At 40.2% G+C, this 16,771-nt stretch overlaps 1 protein-coding gene and 1 long non-coding RNA gene across 9 annotated transcripts in view; one reads left to right on the forward strand and one right to left on the reverse strand.

The window, feature by feature from the left end:
- Positions 1-16,771, forward strand: part of LOC129819649 (galactosylgalactosylxylosylprotein 3-beta-glucuronosyltransferase 1-like) — a 74,034-nt gene that overhangs the window by 15,550 nt on the left and 41,713 nt on the right. For 6 of the 8 annotated variants that reach the window (XM_055876152.1, XM_055876107.1, XM_055876114.1 and 3 more), the window contains exon 1: positions 8,144-8,412. The exons of 1 other annotated variant lie outside the window; for it this stretch is intronic. The gene's annotated coding sequence lies outside the window, so the exon portion shown is untranslated. Of the gene's footprint in view, positions 1-8,143; positions 8,413-16,771 lie in introns of those variants that run through there. One more of the 8 variants, XM_055876088.1, reaches the window with a different exon arrangement.
- On the reverse strand, positions 8,065-13,611 carry LOC129819682 (uncharacterized). Its single transcript, XR_008754109.1, has 3 exons — positions 13,436-13,611; positions 12,121-12,218; positions 8,065-8,150 (listed from the first exon to the last, which is right to left on the reverse strand). It is a non-coding gene; the product is annotated as an uncharacterized LOC129819682 (long non-coding RNA).

Here is a 16,771-nt window from a genome sequence, read left to right on the forward strand (position 1 = left end):
GTGTTTAAATTGTAAAAGAATGACAATAGTTGGCCTATAAGAAATACGTTTTATTCAATGGGGCTAGGCAAAGCAGAGATGACAAAATACTTTTCATTTCACCCATACAACAACAGCCTATTATTAAAGCACAGTATGTTTACAACATCAACAACAGTCTTTTACACATTCCAAATTAAATGATATATATATATATATTCATACAGTTCAAGGGGGCACCTTTGTCTTGACGACAAGGTGAAGGTGCTCTCTAATTGAATGGCACAACAGAATCATTCAGATTGTCCAAAGTACAGCATATGACAACCATCTCGTATAACTGAGGGATGTCTCCTTTCATATCTGGAAAAGGACAAAGTAGAAACTGATGCTGCTGCAGCATTGCTCATCTTCACAGTCGGAATCCAGTCGACATGTGTGTCTTGATAGAGGTCTGCTGGTGAACCTACAGTACAGAAACAAATGAGAAGCACTCCTGATGTTAGAATATCACTTCTTTAGGTCACATACAGTGGGGAGAACAAGTATTTGATACACTGCTGATTTTGCAGGTTTTCCTACTTACAAAGCATGTAGAGGTCTGTAATTTTTATCATAGGTACACGTCAACTGTGAGAGACTGAATCTAAAACAAAAATCCAGAAAATCACATTGCATGATTTCTAAGTAATTAATTTGCATTTTATTGCATGACATAAGTATTTGATACATCAGAACGAGCAGAACTTAATATTTGGTACAGAAACCTTTGTATACAACCTTTGTATACAATCAGGGCTCTTAAGTGTTTTTTTTGGCTCTTAAGTGTTTTTTAAAAATTCATTCAGGTGTTTTGGTTTCACATAAAGATGAAATCTATTGTTGGGCTGGAACAACCAATAGTCAACACATCAGGTTGTCCTATCCCATTGAGTTCTTTGTCCTATTATGTAATGTCCATACATTTTCCCTACTCTTACGAATAAAGTTATCAAGTTATCATATGAATATATGATAACCACTGGAGTTGTTCTGGACAATAATGTCCTCCGGGCTTTTGGACATCATATTGTACCATGTAATGTGTGACTCCCCTTTGAGGTAACTCATTTTAAGTAAGTTAGTGTTGTTGTTAACACCTTGTTAGCATATCAGCGAAACTAAACTCGAAATGGATCAGACTTGATTTACCAGTGATGAAATGATTGTAGCAAACCCTGCCTGTATTGACAGCTGTCTGGGATCAGGTCTTGAAGGGCAAAAAGGTTTCTTCGCTTTTTTGAGAGTTATTGAGTCTTGTCTCATTGGTGTCACCAATGAATGGCGTTTCGTGATTTTGGGGAATCTGTAAACATATTTATTCCCCGTTCTTTGCTGCCTTGTTAGAGCAGTCAAATACACCACATAAAATGACCGTGGCGATTGTCACACCCTGGCCTTAGTTATCTTTGTTTTCATTATTATTTTAGTTAGGTCAGGGTGTGACATGGGGATGTATGTGTTTTGGTTTTTCTAGGGGTTTGTATGTTTATGGGGCAAATACTTGTCTAGGTGTTTGTATGTCTATGTTCTATGTTGCATGTGTGCACTTAGTTCTGTTTAGCTTCACGATCGTTTGTTTTGTTCATTTTGTAAGTGTTTGTTTTTTCCTTCATTAAAGAAGATGTATTTTTCACGCGCTGCGCCTTGGTCCTCTCTTTCTCAAGAAGATGATCGTGACAGCGATGAATCAACTAGTTTTAGGCACTGTTATCATGCAATGTGGAGTGTTGTTGTCAGAATAATTAATGTGGTGGTCTTCCATCATGGCCGCCAGGAGGCGTTATACGTCAACTGAAAGCCCACTATTGTAACGGCTTTCCTCCTCCTCTTCATCCGAAGAGGAGGAGCAGGGATTCGACCAAAACGCAGCGTTTGAATATGACATGATGTTTAATTAAACAAAACAGAAAACACGAACGAACACTTGAAGTTACAAAACAAATAAACGATGTAGACAGACCTGAACGATGAACTCACATAAAACACGAAGAACGCATGAAAACGAAAACTGCCTACATAAAACGAACAAACAAACAAACAAACAAACAAAACCGAAACAGTCCCATGTGGCGCAAAGACATACACAGACACAGGAGACAACCACCCACAACAAACAGTGTGAAAACACCTACCTTAATATGACTCTCAATCAGAGGAAATGAAAACCACCTGCCTCTAATTGAGAGCCATATTAGGTCACTCCTTAAACAAACATAGAAACAGAAAACATAGACTGCCCACCCAAACTCACGTCCTGACCAACTAACACATACAAAAACTAACAGAAACAGGTCAGGAACGTGACAACTATACTCAAAATTTCATGGCCAAATAATCTCAAAGTAACTTCAAACCAAGTCGTTGAGTTTTGAGTGTGTATTAAACTTTAAAAGAATCCTGAGAACACCTGACCTGTGATTTTTTTTTTTGTATTTTCCTAGGGGAGACCCCCGGCTAGGGGTGGAGACAATGATATTCACGATAGGAAATCTCACTCCAAGCTATCTTCAAAAGTTGGCGGCCTTGGCTACCAATGTGTTGCTTCATTCAGAAACCTTGACTGAAAGCAGACGTTGATCATGGTTCATTCATGGTTGTACTCTCATACCCTACCTCAATAATGACAGAGAGCATTGAGAGACATTTATCAGAGATAGAGATATTGTACACTGCTCAAAAAAATTAAGGGAACACTTAAACAACACAATGTAACTCTAAGTCAATCACACTTCTGTGAAATCAAACTGTCCACTTAGGAAGCAACACTGATTGACAATACATTTCACATGCTGTTGTGCAAATGGAATAGACAAAAGGTGGAAATTATAGGCAATTAGCAAGACACCCCCAAAAAAGGAGTGATTCTGCAGGTGGTGACCACAGACCACTTCTCAGTTCCTATGCTTCCTGGCTGATGTTTTGGTCACTTTTGAATGCTGGCGGTGCTCTCACTCTAGTGGTAGCATGAGACGGAGTCTACAACCCAAACAAGTGGCTCAGGTAGTGCAGTTCATCCAGGATGGCACATCAATGCGAGCTGTGGCAAAAAGGTTTGCTGTGTCTGTCAGCGTAGTGTCCAGAGCATGGAGGCGCTACCAGGAGACAGGCCAGTACATCAGGAGACGTGGAGGAGGCCGTAGGAGGGCAACAACCCAGCAGCAGGACCGCTACCTCTGCCTTTGTGCAAGGAGGTGCACTGCCAACGCCCTGCAAAATGACCACAAATGTGCATGTGTCTGCTCAAACGGTCAGAAACAGACTCCATGAGGGTGGTATGAGGGCCCGACGTCCACAGGTGGGGGTTGTGCTTACAGCCCAACACCGTGCAGGACGTTTGGCATTTGCCAGAGAACACCAAGATTGGCAAATTCGCCACTGGCGCCCTGTGCTCTTCACAGATGAAAGCAGGTTTACACTGAGCACATGAGCACATGTGACAGACGTGACAGAGTCTGGAGACGCCGTGGAGAACGTTCTGCTGCCTGCAACATCCTCCAGCATGACCGGTTTGGCGATGGGTCAGTCATGGTGTGGGGTGGCATTTCTTTGTGGGGCCGCACAGCCCTCCATGTGCTCACCAGAGGTAGCCTGACTGCCAATAGGTACCGAGATGAGATCCTCAGACCCCTTGTGAGACCATATGCTGACACATGCACATTTGTGGCCTGCTGGAGGGCATTTTGCAGGGCTCTGGTAGTGCGCCTCCTTGCACAAAGGCGGAGGTAGCGGTCCTGCTGCTGGGTTGTTGCCCTCCTACGGCCTCCTCCACGTCTCCTGATGTACTGGCCTGTCTCCTGGTAGCGCCTCCATGCTCTGGACACTACGCTGACAGACACAGCAAACCTTTTTGCCACAGCTCGCATTGATGTGCCATCCTGGATGAACTGCACTACCTGAGCCACTTGTATGGGTTGTAGACTCCGTCTCATGCTACCACTAGAGTGAGAACACCGCCAGCATTCAAAAGTGACCAAAACATCAGCCAGGAAGCATAGGAACTGAGAAGTGGTCTGTGGTCACCACCTGCAGAATCACTCCTTTTTTGGGGGTGTCTTGCTAATTGCCTATAATTTCCACCTTTTGTCTAATCCATTTGCACAACAGCATGTGAAATTTATTGTCAATCAGTGTTGCTTCCTAAGTGGACAGTTTGATTTCACAGAAGTGTGATTGACTTGGAGTTACATTGTGTTGTTTAAGTGTTCCCTTTATTTTTTTGAGCAGTGTATTTTTTACATCGGGCTGAGAAAGATGAAAGAAGATGAACTATAACAGCGTTATGTGCAGATGAGTGGATGTATTTCCAATATGGCTCCAAATATTATTTTATGTGAAGCAGTTGATTTAACAGTTCACCTAAATCATACAGTACTGTAGGTTATGTTTAGAATCTTCTGTCTTGAGAAATGCCACATAGATGGAATATGTTGCTCTCTGTACCTGAGCTCAAGTGTAGGTGCTGTATCAGATACTCAGTTCCTCTGAAAATCTGTCAGAAAACAATTAATAATTTTCCATCCTTAACAATTATTTGAATTGTCTCAAACTACAAAATAATAAAATGCATGTGTCACTCTATTTCAATGCAATAACCTAACTGTTGAAGCATCACATTAGTGCAGCATGCTGGTGCTCTAATAGGAAAGTGCTTTGAGCAGGTGTACTGTAGATGCTGCTCCTCTTGGATATCTTGCCTTGGATAAGGTGCAAGACCTGACCTCGGCTATATTCCTTTACAATGGGAGGAATAATACCAGGTATACAGACTGTGGAAGAGGAAAGAACTGTAATGAAAGAGCACTGGGAGAATGGAGGAGTGGACAGAGTTGGTAGAGGCCAGGGCGGAGAGATCAATGATATCACATCCCCACTTTATTGGCGATTGTGCAAAAATGTTTTTTTCCCCTTCTAACTAGGCAATGCTGGAGAATGTTGCCAAGGCATTCTATTTTCTACAGTCCAAATGATGAGTTTCACTGAAACAGGAATGCAGGCACACACTTTTAAGGCTTTCTATCCCAACTTACAGTGAAGAATAGGTGGTATTTACAGTGTAGTAATGGGTTTGTTATCCCTCCCTGAAACTCTTGTAAGTTTCCCTAATCCTTTACCATGAACAGAGCCTGTTTCAAGAGCATCCAACTGCTTTTATTAGAAGACTTGAGTGAATGGACTGTCAAGGCAATGGAAAGATATTAGACCAGGCTGGTTGAGGAAAAAAACTTCCACATGTCTAATCATGGGTGGGGATGGATAGCCGTAAAACACAAACACCTAGCAACCCAAAGTTTGCCTGATCGAATCTCTAACAGCTTTAACATTTCAGCAACTTTACAGCTACTTACTACTTTTAGGTACTTAGCATTTTAGCAAACCATTCCCCTAAACCTTTAACCCTAACCTTAACCCTTTAACCTAACCCATAACTCTAACCCTAGCTAATGTTAGCCACCTAGCTATTTGTCATTTGTTTACCTTTATTTAACTAGGCAAGTCAGTTAAAAACAAATTCCTATTTACAATGATAGCCTACTCCAGCCAAACCCAGACGACGCTGGGCCAATTGTGCGCCATTCTATGGGACTCCCAATCACGGCCGGTTGTGATACAGTCTGGAGTCGAACCGGGGTGTCTGTAGTGATGCCTCTAGCACTGAGCTGTGCTAGCTGTGCCTTAGACCGCTGTGCCATTCGGGAGCCCAATATACATTTTGTAACGGTCCTGACCAGTTTTATGTTGTTTTTGTATGTGTAATTGGTCAGGGCGTTAGTTTTGGGTGGGCAGTCTATGTTATCTGTTTCTATGTTGGTTTTGGGTTGCCTGGTATGGCTCTTGATTAGAGGCAGGTGGTTTGCGTTTTCCTCTAATTTAGAGTCATATTTAGGTAGGGCGTTCTCACTGTTTGTTTGTGGGTGATTGTCTCCTGTGTCGTTGCATGGATTTACCATACGGGACTGTTTGGCTGTTCGTTTCGTTTCGATGTAGTCTGTTTCCTGTCCGTGAGTTTTACGTTTTAGTTAAGGAAGTTCATGTTCAGGTTTTGTCGTCTACGTCGTTTTCTTGTTTTGTAGTTTTGAAAGTGTTTTGTTTTGTTTCGTGTTGCCGTCGTATTTATAATAAAGATGGCTTATTTCCCAAATGCTGCGTTTTGGTCTGAAGATCCTTCTCTCCTCACCTCATCCGAGGATGAGGAGAGCGACAGCCGTTACACATTTTGAAAATCTGTAACATATTGTACAAATTGCAATTCGTAACATATTGTATGAATTGCAATATGTAACATATTATATGAATTGTAATTTGTAACATATCAAATGAAATGGATGATGGACATCCACAAATTAATAAATACCATACAAAGGTAACATATCATACTAATAGAATTGTCCCGGATTTACACACATTGATTCGGTACCGGTACCCCCTATAAATAGCCTCGTTATTGTTATTTTATTATTACTCTTGAATTTTTTTTCACTTTAGTTTATTTAGTAAGTATTTTTTTAACTATTATTTTCCTTAAAACTGCATTGTCTTTTGGCACATGAACCGCTAGCGGGACACCTACGACAACATCCGGTGAAATTGCAGAGCATGAAATTCAAAATACAAAAATTGTAATATTAAACGTTCATGAAAATACAAGTGTCGTACATCATTTAAAAGCACAACTTCTTGTTAATCCCACTACGAAGATTTTAATTTAGTTAAACTACCATACTGCAAAATGTAGTTAAATTACTAGTTGAATTACATGTAGTGAAACACTGGCTGGAATATAAAGCTTTAATCAAGCGAAGACGTTCTTGCACACTGACATTTACAAAGCCTTTTTTTTATTAAATGAAATGACAACATTTGTTGAAGATTGTATTAACTTTTGGAATGAGGAAATAAGACAGACTTGTCATTCAAAAGAAGCCAACAGGCAGAATCAGATTTCGGGGTTTTTCAAGGACACCCTCCTCTCTCTCATCAAGTGTATGTACTCTTATTTTTTTTAGCTACTTTCCACCATATCCCATCATGACCCTTAAAGTTAAATGCTCTTAAAGTTACATTTTCTTCCAATATCTTCCTTGAAAAAGGAGGAGGGGATGCATGCCTTTTCAAGAAATTGATGCTGTCTCTCTCACCTGTCAGACAAAAAAGAATTTCTCTCAACTGTCAGAAACAAAAGAAAAATAAGGAAAATGTCACGTGTTGTTTTTTGAGACAAATTCTGAAGAATTTGAACAAATGCTTTATTTTCTGAAGTTGAGTCCAGTGTATACACCATTTAATACAATATTCTGGGTGCTCTTTAATTTCACATTGCCATTTTCAGACGCTGATTCAGCCTTTGATTCACTCTGTAATACAGTAGCTTTGATCTCGACTGCTCTTTCACAGGGCAGGGAGTTCGCAGACACTTCCTCCTCTTCCAAAACACCTGCTGCATGCACTCCTCAGAGAAACAACTGCATTCTAATCCCCCTGCCAAGAGTATTTAGCTAATTTCCTGCTTGACTACCACTATCAACATGTTCCTCAATCCAATCTCAATCCAATATAAAATGTCTCATTGTACTGCCTCTCATATAGCCATCTTTTTTTTTACAATCTGGGCAACTTCTTATATTAGAGGTTTATTTTTACCATGTCAAATAGGTGTCAATTCGGGGGCTTAAGGATGTCCGCTGAGAATGTGGCCCTTTCATAACGCTCGTCAGGAAATGAAAACGAATTTAAAAAAATGTTATGACTGTCTGTCTGACTGCCCATGTGACTGTTGCTTGTACTGCAGATAAATTACCTGAATGTTATGTATCACTTATGCATCACAGTTTTATAATACCTCATCCCTAAGCAAAAATCCCATTCGGTGGGCTCTTACATTTTTATAGGATTTATCCCATTGTCCCACCATGTGCCCCACCCCCACCCTTTCTGTCAGCTTTCAACAATCCTAGCCTTTGTTTTTGGAATGAGAAGCAGCATTCTTCCAGAAGGATGACCTCTTCTGTCTCCACAGGGACTGGCACTGAGGACACGACCCTGCTGCCCGTGGATTGGATACCTCGCGGTACCCAGATCAGCCTGCTCAGACTCATAGCTCCTCAGCGGGGCAAATCACTTTGTGAAGTTCACTGGGGAAACAGGAGGAAGCTGACTTTATGTGTCCCTTCCAACAAGTTGCACATTGCAAATTCAACAATGAGAGGTTTGGAAGGAATCAGTGGCTAACTGCAAGCATTGCAAAGCAACCACTAGGCTGATATTCAGTGGAGTGGCTGTGTGTTTTTTTTCAGAGTTTCCACCCTAAATACAGAGAATGCCAGACTTTGATGACAAAATTTGCTCACAAAGGAACGCCGTGCCACCTTCCCGTTTAAGTGAGCACAGCACAAGGTGAGTCCAAAAATGTCTTGTAACTTTATGCTGCTGCATAAATTATGTAATATGCAAGGGAGACATGTATACTGTAGCTAAGAAAGTAATACTAAGTGTATGTTGTGTAGTAAGCTGTTAGTAGCCTATGTGCCTCACCCTAATAATTTGGTCTATTTTCACTAACACTGTATTGTAAACACATTGTTCGTGGTCTGGTGTGTGCTTGTTTGCAGACTTCTTTTGTACAGCTTTGACAGTGCTACTGTAGTAACGGTGACGCTTGGCTTGCACGTGCAAATTGAGCACACACAACTTTGAAGTGTCAAATTAAAAGCTGATTTAACATGTCAAATAGTGTTATTTGACGTGTATCTTTTTGGATACGCGAAGACCCAAACGGTGTGCAATGTGCCTCACCCTAATAATTTGGTCTATTTTCACCTCTTAATTTCACTTACTGTTCTAACTTGGTGGTGCACATGTAGCCTATAACCTGTTTAAGAGAAATGTAATCATCAAATATAAGAGCTTTCATTGTTTGCTTATATGCCCCTTTTTATCCTACGGTTCTGGCTTGGTGTGCGCAAAGGACTGTAAGAACGGCCCATGTTCTGAATTCTGCCGCTGTACATTTCAAAACTGCTGAACAAATAGTTATTGACTACGTCCGTCATCGCTTGCTCATTAATGTCTTGATCGAAATTATGGATTGCCTCTTATCCCCTTGTCGTCCTCTTATGCCATAGTTTGTGCATCTCAATTGTCAGTAGAAACCACATTTGTGTAAGAAAGTCAGCCATATCAGCTATGTTTTTTAAATGGCAGTAAATGAGGCTGAATTAACTGTTTCGCTGCCAGACTAGGCTCCGCTGATAACCAGGTGTAGCAGTGGTAAGGTGTTGGGATTGCTGTTGGGACAGCTTTATATAGGCCCTATCAGTTTGTGGGCACCGTTTGTCACCGTTATAGTGCAATTAATGTATTGTTTAGTGTTGTGTTGTGTAGTGTAGTGGCTTTGCTGGCATGCATCCCACTTTTTCTTTTTTGCCCCACCAAGATTTACATGCTACAATCGCCACTGACCATTGGTGATAACAATGAGATAAGACTCAAGAAAAGTTAAGAAACCTTTTGCCCATCAAGACCTGAACCCAGACAGCTGTCAGTACAGGGTCTGCTACGATTATTTCGTTACTGGTAAGTCAAGTCTGATCAATTTCGAGTTTAGTTTAGCTGTTATGCTAATCAGATGTTAACAATAACACTGTATACAGTAAATTTGCCAAAATTAGCTAGCTAGGTAGCTTGTAGTCTAGCTATTAGCACGTGTCGCGTGAGTTTCACGTTTTGGGGAAGGTATTTTTTCACAATAAAAATACACCTTTATAACAATGGATTGCATGCCTCTATCATCACATTGTAAAGACTGATGCCAGGGAAGAGAAGCAGGTACAGGGAGTCATACATTTAATAGGAACAGACAGTTAACAGGACAGAAACAGCGTCAGCACACGGGTATACAAGGACATATAAACATTAATGCAGAAGCAGGGAACAGAGCGGGGAACCAGACAGATATAGGGAAGGTAATGACAGAGGTGATTGAGTCCAGGTGAGTCCAATAATTGCTGATGCAGGGGTGCGTAATGATGATGGCAGGGGTGCGCAATGCTGGGGAGCCTGGCAGACGAATGTAAGCGTACTATTCCTAATGTGATGAGTAGACTGGATAGTAATAATTTAGGCTATTAATAAGCGCATAGTGACATAGGCTTATGGGCTATATCAGAGATGTTTCTTTCCTTTGCACAGGAGAAATGTAGCCTTTAATAAATATTTCATGCAATTCTACTACACTTTATATATGACTGGAGACATTAGCAGAATATTTTTTAGCACGATAGTAGCCTAGACCTACTCTACTGACAAAAGATCAATAAAAATGACCTTGTTTTGAATGCAACCATGTAATCTTGGCCGAAAAGGGGTCCTGGCTAAAAGGGATCCAGCTTTTGTCAAATTAAGGTCAAAAGTTACAAAAAATGCATTTTAGCAAACCCTAACCCTTTTCTTTACCAAATTTTCCTAACCTGCTGCAGAAATTCTCCTAATCTGCTACGGAATGTAAAATATTACATAAATTTGACAAAAGCTGGATGCATTCTGGCCATGACCATGAAAAGGGGAGATGCAATAAATATATATAATAAACACATTTATTTTATTATTAAAAATTGGACATAGGACAACCTGCCTTGTTGACTATTCTTTGCTCCAGCCCAACAATTGATGTAATCTTTATATGAAACTAAAACACCCAAATGAATTAAACACAACCATACACTTAAGTCCCCTGATGGTATAGGTGACCTGAAGAAGTGATATTCTAACATCAGGAGTGCTTTTCATTTGTTTATGTACTGTAGGTTCACCAGTTGACCTCTATCAAGACACCCATGTCGACCGGATTCCCACTGTAAAGATGAGCAATGCTGCAGCAGCAACAGTTTCTGCTTCTACTTCGTCCTTTCCCAGCTATAAAAGGAGACATCCCTCAGTTATACGAGATGGTTGTCGTATGCTGTACTTTGGACTATCTGAATGATTCTGTTGTGCCATTCAATTAGAGAGCACCTTCACCTTGTCGTCAAGACAGAAGTGCCCCTATAAATCATATGAATGTATAAAATGTATTTTGAAAAGTGTTAAAGACTATTGTTCATGACATTGTAAACATTCTGTACTTTAATAAAACACTATATTGTTGTGTGGGTGAAATTAAAAGTATTGTTCTCTCTGCTTTACCTAGCCCCATTGAATAGGAAGTGTTTCTTATAAAGCAACTATTTTATTTATTTTTCAATTTAAACACATTTAGCGTAGACAATGTAATTGTTGTGGTAGTCTTAAGCAAACCATCTTCATTAACACTGTAGCACCTCCAAGTGCCACTCAGACCTTCCACGAGAAAAGTACCTGGCATTGAACTTGGTAGTAGTAGTTGTATGTTTTAAGCTAAGGATCCCATCATTTCACCACCTAGATTACAACAGTTGGATTTGCACTAAACAATTTCATGTCAGCACAAGGCATGTACAAAAACCAGTATAATGATTAGCCTCATATACATTGTCAACTGGTATCATTTTAAAATTGAGAACATATAGCTGAACAATATATAAACCATGTGTGAGTTAAGCTTCTCTGCTTCAGATGCACAATGGCGAGGGCTGCACTGCAAATGCCCATAAGGCTAATGCCATCACACTGTAGGCCAGTGGTTCCCAACACCAGTCCGCAAGTACCTCCAACAGTACATTTTATTCTAGACAAACACACCTGATTCAACTTATCAACTAATCATCAGGCCCTCCGAGTTGAATCAGGTACAGTGCATTCGGGAAGTATTCAGAACCCTTGACTTTTTAACATTTTGTTATGTTACAGCCTTATTCTAAAATGTATGAAATATTTTTTTCCCTCATCAATCTACACACAATACCCCATAATGACAAAGTGAAAACAGGTTTTTATACATTTTGGCAAATGTATAAAAAATATATATAATAAATACCTTATTTACGTAAGTACCCTTTGCTATGAGAATCAAAATTAAGGTCAGGTGCATCCTGTTTCCATTGATCATCCTTGAGTTGTTTCTACAACTTGATCGAGTCCACCTGTGGTTACTTCAATTGATTGGACATGATTTGGAAAGGCACGCACCTGTCTATATAAAGTTGACAGTGTATGTCAGATCAAAGTTTTGAGGTCGAAGGAATTGCCCGTAGAGCGCTGAGACAGGATTGTGTTGAGGCACAGATCTGGGAAAGGGTAACAAAACATTTCTGCAGCATTGAAGGTCATATGGAAAAAGTGAAGGAGACTGAATACTTCCAGAATGCGCTGTATGTTTGTCTGGGGCTAAAACAAAAATGTGTGCTGTTGGGGTTACTCAAGGACTGGAATTGGGAACCACTGCTGTAGGCCTATGGCTGCATTGGCGTTACATGCTATTATCAGCTGCAAAATGGGGTCACATGGCTGATAAAGAATGGTGACAATCAAATAAAACTAATTGGAGAGCTTATGACTGAACAAAAAGGTAATCTGAGAATACAATGACAAACAGACAAATTAGAGATTCCCTTCCCCTCTTTATTGTAGTATTGTGATCTGTGATTAATCAACATCGACACTAGTTAATATTGAGTATTTGTTCAGTTTAAATACTTAACCCATATAATCAACACTATTTCATATCATTTCAAAGTGTAGAAGTAAGCTAACTCGTATCTAAAGGTTAGACATTTTAGTAACATGTAGGCTGTTTTTACTAAAGCATAATCTTAGGTGAACAAAAAGTCAATACCATACCTTGCTCCACTGATCTATGGGGGAGCAGACTTCTGTTCCAGCCCAGCAATAGCACACGTTATTAGTTAATAATCAGGTTTGATACATTGAATCAGGTGTGTTCATGCTGGGCTGGTACAGAAGCATGCACACCCAGCAGGGTTGGCCTGCTCCAGTTAATAGGTTTATACATTGTGACTTTTTTAAACTTTTTGTTCACAAAATGTGCTAACATATAATTATACTCAAATAGACAGTATTGAATATTATGTTGCTAGTTACATATCTCTCTGTCCTCAGTTTCTCGCTAGGGAATGGAACTGGAGAATATTTTCATAATGTCCTCCCACAAAGGTACCTGCCATATCCAGAGTAGCCTAGTCTCCCTTCTCTGGCAGCTGGAACTGCTAGCTAATCCTTTCACCCTCTTCCGTGGCTGTTAGCTAACTACCTAGCTACAAATGCATTTAGAGCTACAACGATAAATACATCAAGATAGCTAACCAGCTAACATGAAGTTAGCAAGCTGGTGATATTTAATTCACTTAAATAACTTTAAATAATTTATAGCTAGCTAACGTTAACTAGTGAACATTACATAGCAGCTCATGAGTTAGCCTGCACACTACGTTTCTGTAGAAAGCTAGCTAACAATCGTTTTTGATCATTTTCAAAATATATTTACTTTCTTGAATAGGTTCTCCAAATTCCTCCGTTTTCTGGGTCCTTAAAAAACGAAATAATGGGCAATCTTCCGAAGTTTCAAGTGGTAGCAAAAGGCAGCCAGCCATGTGAACGATTGGATAACTTCCAACAGGCTGACTTTGGTCTTCCAACATGGCGCCTGGTGCATTTTGCTAGCTGATTTGTGACGCAACCGCAAGCTCTACAGAAAATGACTATCAAACAACGGAACATTCAATTGGGTATTTGATTACTCTACGCCATTAGATCAAATTATTTACCGAGACTGACTATGTTGTAAAGTGCAGAACTATTTGTTTTAGGGAAATTGGTCACTCCGGGAAAATACAATTCCAAGAGATCCAAATCTAATGGCGTATTGGTTATATAGTTGCCACCAGTAATAGTGTGTTGTATAGCAATACTCAGCATGCTAATATGAAAGGTGTGCTCTGCCATGTGTTGAGTTGCCACAGCATGTCAACACAAGGATGTAGGTAAACTATCTTTAAAAACAAACATTGGTGATTATAAGCTCTTCTGTCCCTTGCTGTGGAGACTTGCTTCTATTCAGCCGCAAGAGCATTAGTGACATCCAGCACTGATGTTGGGTGATTAGGCCTGGCACGCAGACGGCGTTCCAATTAATCCCAAAGTTGAATTAGGTTGCGGTCATTGCTCTGTGCAAACTGACTTGTTGGAAAGGTGGCATCCTATGAAGGTGCCACGTTGAAAGTCACTGAGGTCTTCAGTAAAGCCATTCTACTGCCAATGTTTGTCTTTGGAGATTTCATGGCTGTGTGTTCAATTGTATATACCTGTCAGCAATGGGTGTGGCTGAAATAGCCGAATTCACTAATTTGAAGGTGTGTCCACATACTTTTGTATATATAGTGTACATGTCCGTACATACACACAACAAGTAGGTAACATGGGGGAGAAGCATTGTTCCATGAGGTGTTGCTTTATTTGTTTTTTATTAACCAGGTTAGCTGTTCACTTGCACTATATAAGATGGAAGGGAGTTCCATGCACTCATGGCTCTGTATTCCTTGAATTTGTTCTGGACCTGGGGACTGTGAAAAGACCTCTAGTGGCATTTCTGGTGGGGTCAGTGCTGTGTGTAAATTGACTACGTGAACAAATAGTCTAGACTAGAGATGGCTCAGTGTGATGACATTAAGCTGTAAAACACGAATGCATTCATGATTAGGATACATGTATCAGCAAGATGACACTTTGTGGTTCATCTGTCTACATTCCACCCATATTGTATAATAAACATGAACTCAAGGTTGTAGTGAATGCCTCCAGTGACGATATGGTAATGAGTTTAGTCATGTTTAATGTATTTTTCTGCCATGTGTCCTACTGTATACCCCAACCAGCCATCAAATTGACTATATAGTTCATTCATAGTATTACGACCGGTAGTTCACAGCAGAGGCAATATGTCCGCCTTGATAAGTGTCCGCATTCATTTGATGGATCCAAAGAAATTGATTCATTCATGACCTTGGTATTCATGAGAGACACATGAGGAGATGTGCTAATCCATTTCGCCATCTTGAAAATCCCATCTTATTTGATGTATCAAGGCATCATTCCATTTGGAGAGGTGGTGGGGATATGCCTCTGAAGGTAAATAATCAATCTGTGTGATTTAATTGGATTTCAGGGGTTCAGGTGCTGGTAAAGCAAAGCTTAATTCTTTCTTACATAGTCATGTTTTCATAGATAAGTTATTTAATCAGGAAGTTATATAATCAGGAAGTTATATGATGAGGATGGACACATGCTAATGGTTCTATCAAGTTAAACCAGTTCAGTTTTATATCATATGTATAGCATGGTTGGTGTGAATAACATACAGAACAGAAACCTTCTCAGGTCTCACAAGAGAAAAGCAGCCCTCTATCAACTACCCAGTCAAGGTGTTCACCGTATAGAACATTCACCATGTTGATATCTTGATTTTGGCCTTGACCAGTTATAAAGACTAATCAAGTACATTCTCAAGGATCAGTAGTTATATGTGAGTGAATCATATTGATTACACAGAGATAAAGCAGCACCACAGAAGAAGACTCTTTTGTGTTGCTTTTCTAGGTCTCGATAAATGAATGGAACATTGTGTCTGATTTATGAGTCTCCGGTCTGTATTTGTGCATTCTCAGCATTTGATTAAAAGACATGCAAACATTTCGCCGACTGAACCACTCTATACAACCAGAGTTTATGGCTGGCCTGGTTACAGTAATTGGGGACATTTCCACATGTAACAAGGCCAACCCCAGTGGGGCCCATTAGTAAGGATCCCTGCTTCCTCCAGTGTGGTTAATGGTTTGGTCCCTGTCCAGCTCCTTCATAGTGTGTGAGCGCGTGCGTGTGAGGCTCTTTGTGATGTCTCTGTCACCATGGAGCTCGCAGTGAGACTCGCTGCCAGTCCCTCAAATCAATGGCAGTCAGAGGACAAACTCCAGAGCTGCCAAGTCCTGGAGCTGCCAAGCATTTGAAAAGGTTTTAATGGACTTGCACGAAGATCATTGAGTTGTCTGATTGCAATATCTGTAGTACATATCAACCAGATTCAGTCTGCACATTTACTATATCTAGGTGCCACAGAGCGGAAAAGAGTGTAACTATACATTGAAATCACTAGTGAGTGCACAGGAGGTGCAGTGAGCATTTATAAATATCAATATAGTAAGGGTAACAACGGAGTAACAGCAAAAACTAATTTAAATAGCGCCAATATTGTCTGGGTTAAGTTGGTTTATTGTCAGATAAATCAAATATGTTTTTTCTTGTGGGGGTTCTCATTCATCACAATCTCCCCAGAGAGAGGATTTGTATCATGTGATGTGCTTTGGTATTCTTCTGCTCCTCAGAAAAGCTTTGCATGTAAAACAAGCTGAGTTCACATCATGAATATAAACATTTAATTTATCTACACTGGGATGGCTCTCTGCTTGTCTGGCTTTTTAAGCTCAAGAATAAGAGTTTCTTTACAGCTCCTTATTTTTAATAATACTCTTATTATGACCGGTGGCTAGCTTTGGAAATGTGTCTGAATGCTAAAATCAGGGGCATGGGTTTGAGTGCGTGCATGCGTGCATGTGCGTGTACCATACACTGGGTGTACAAAACATTAGGAACTACTTCCATGACATAGACTGACCAGGTGAAAGCTCTGATCCCTTAATAATGTCACCTGTTAAATCCACTTCAATCAGTGTAGATTAAAGAAGTTTTTTTTAGCCTTGAGACAATTGAGACATGGATTGTGTATGTGTGCCATTCAGATGGTGGATGGGCAAGACAAAAATATTGAAGT

The sequence above is a fragment of the Salvelinus fontinalis genome, chromosome 2, assembly GCF_029448725.1.
Source record: "Salvelinus fontinalis isolate EN_2023a chromosome 2, ASM2944872v1, whole genome shotgun sequence".
In the NCBI taxonomy this organism is placed as follows: Eukaryota; Metazoa; Chordata; class Actinopteri; order Salmoniformes; family Salmonidae; genus Salvelinus; species Salvelinus fontinalis.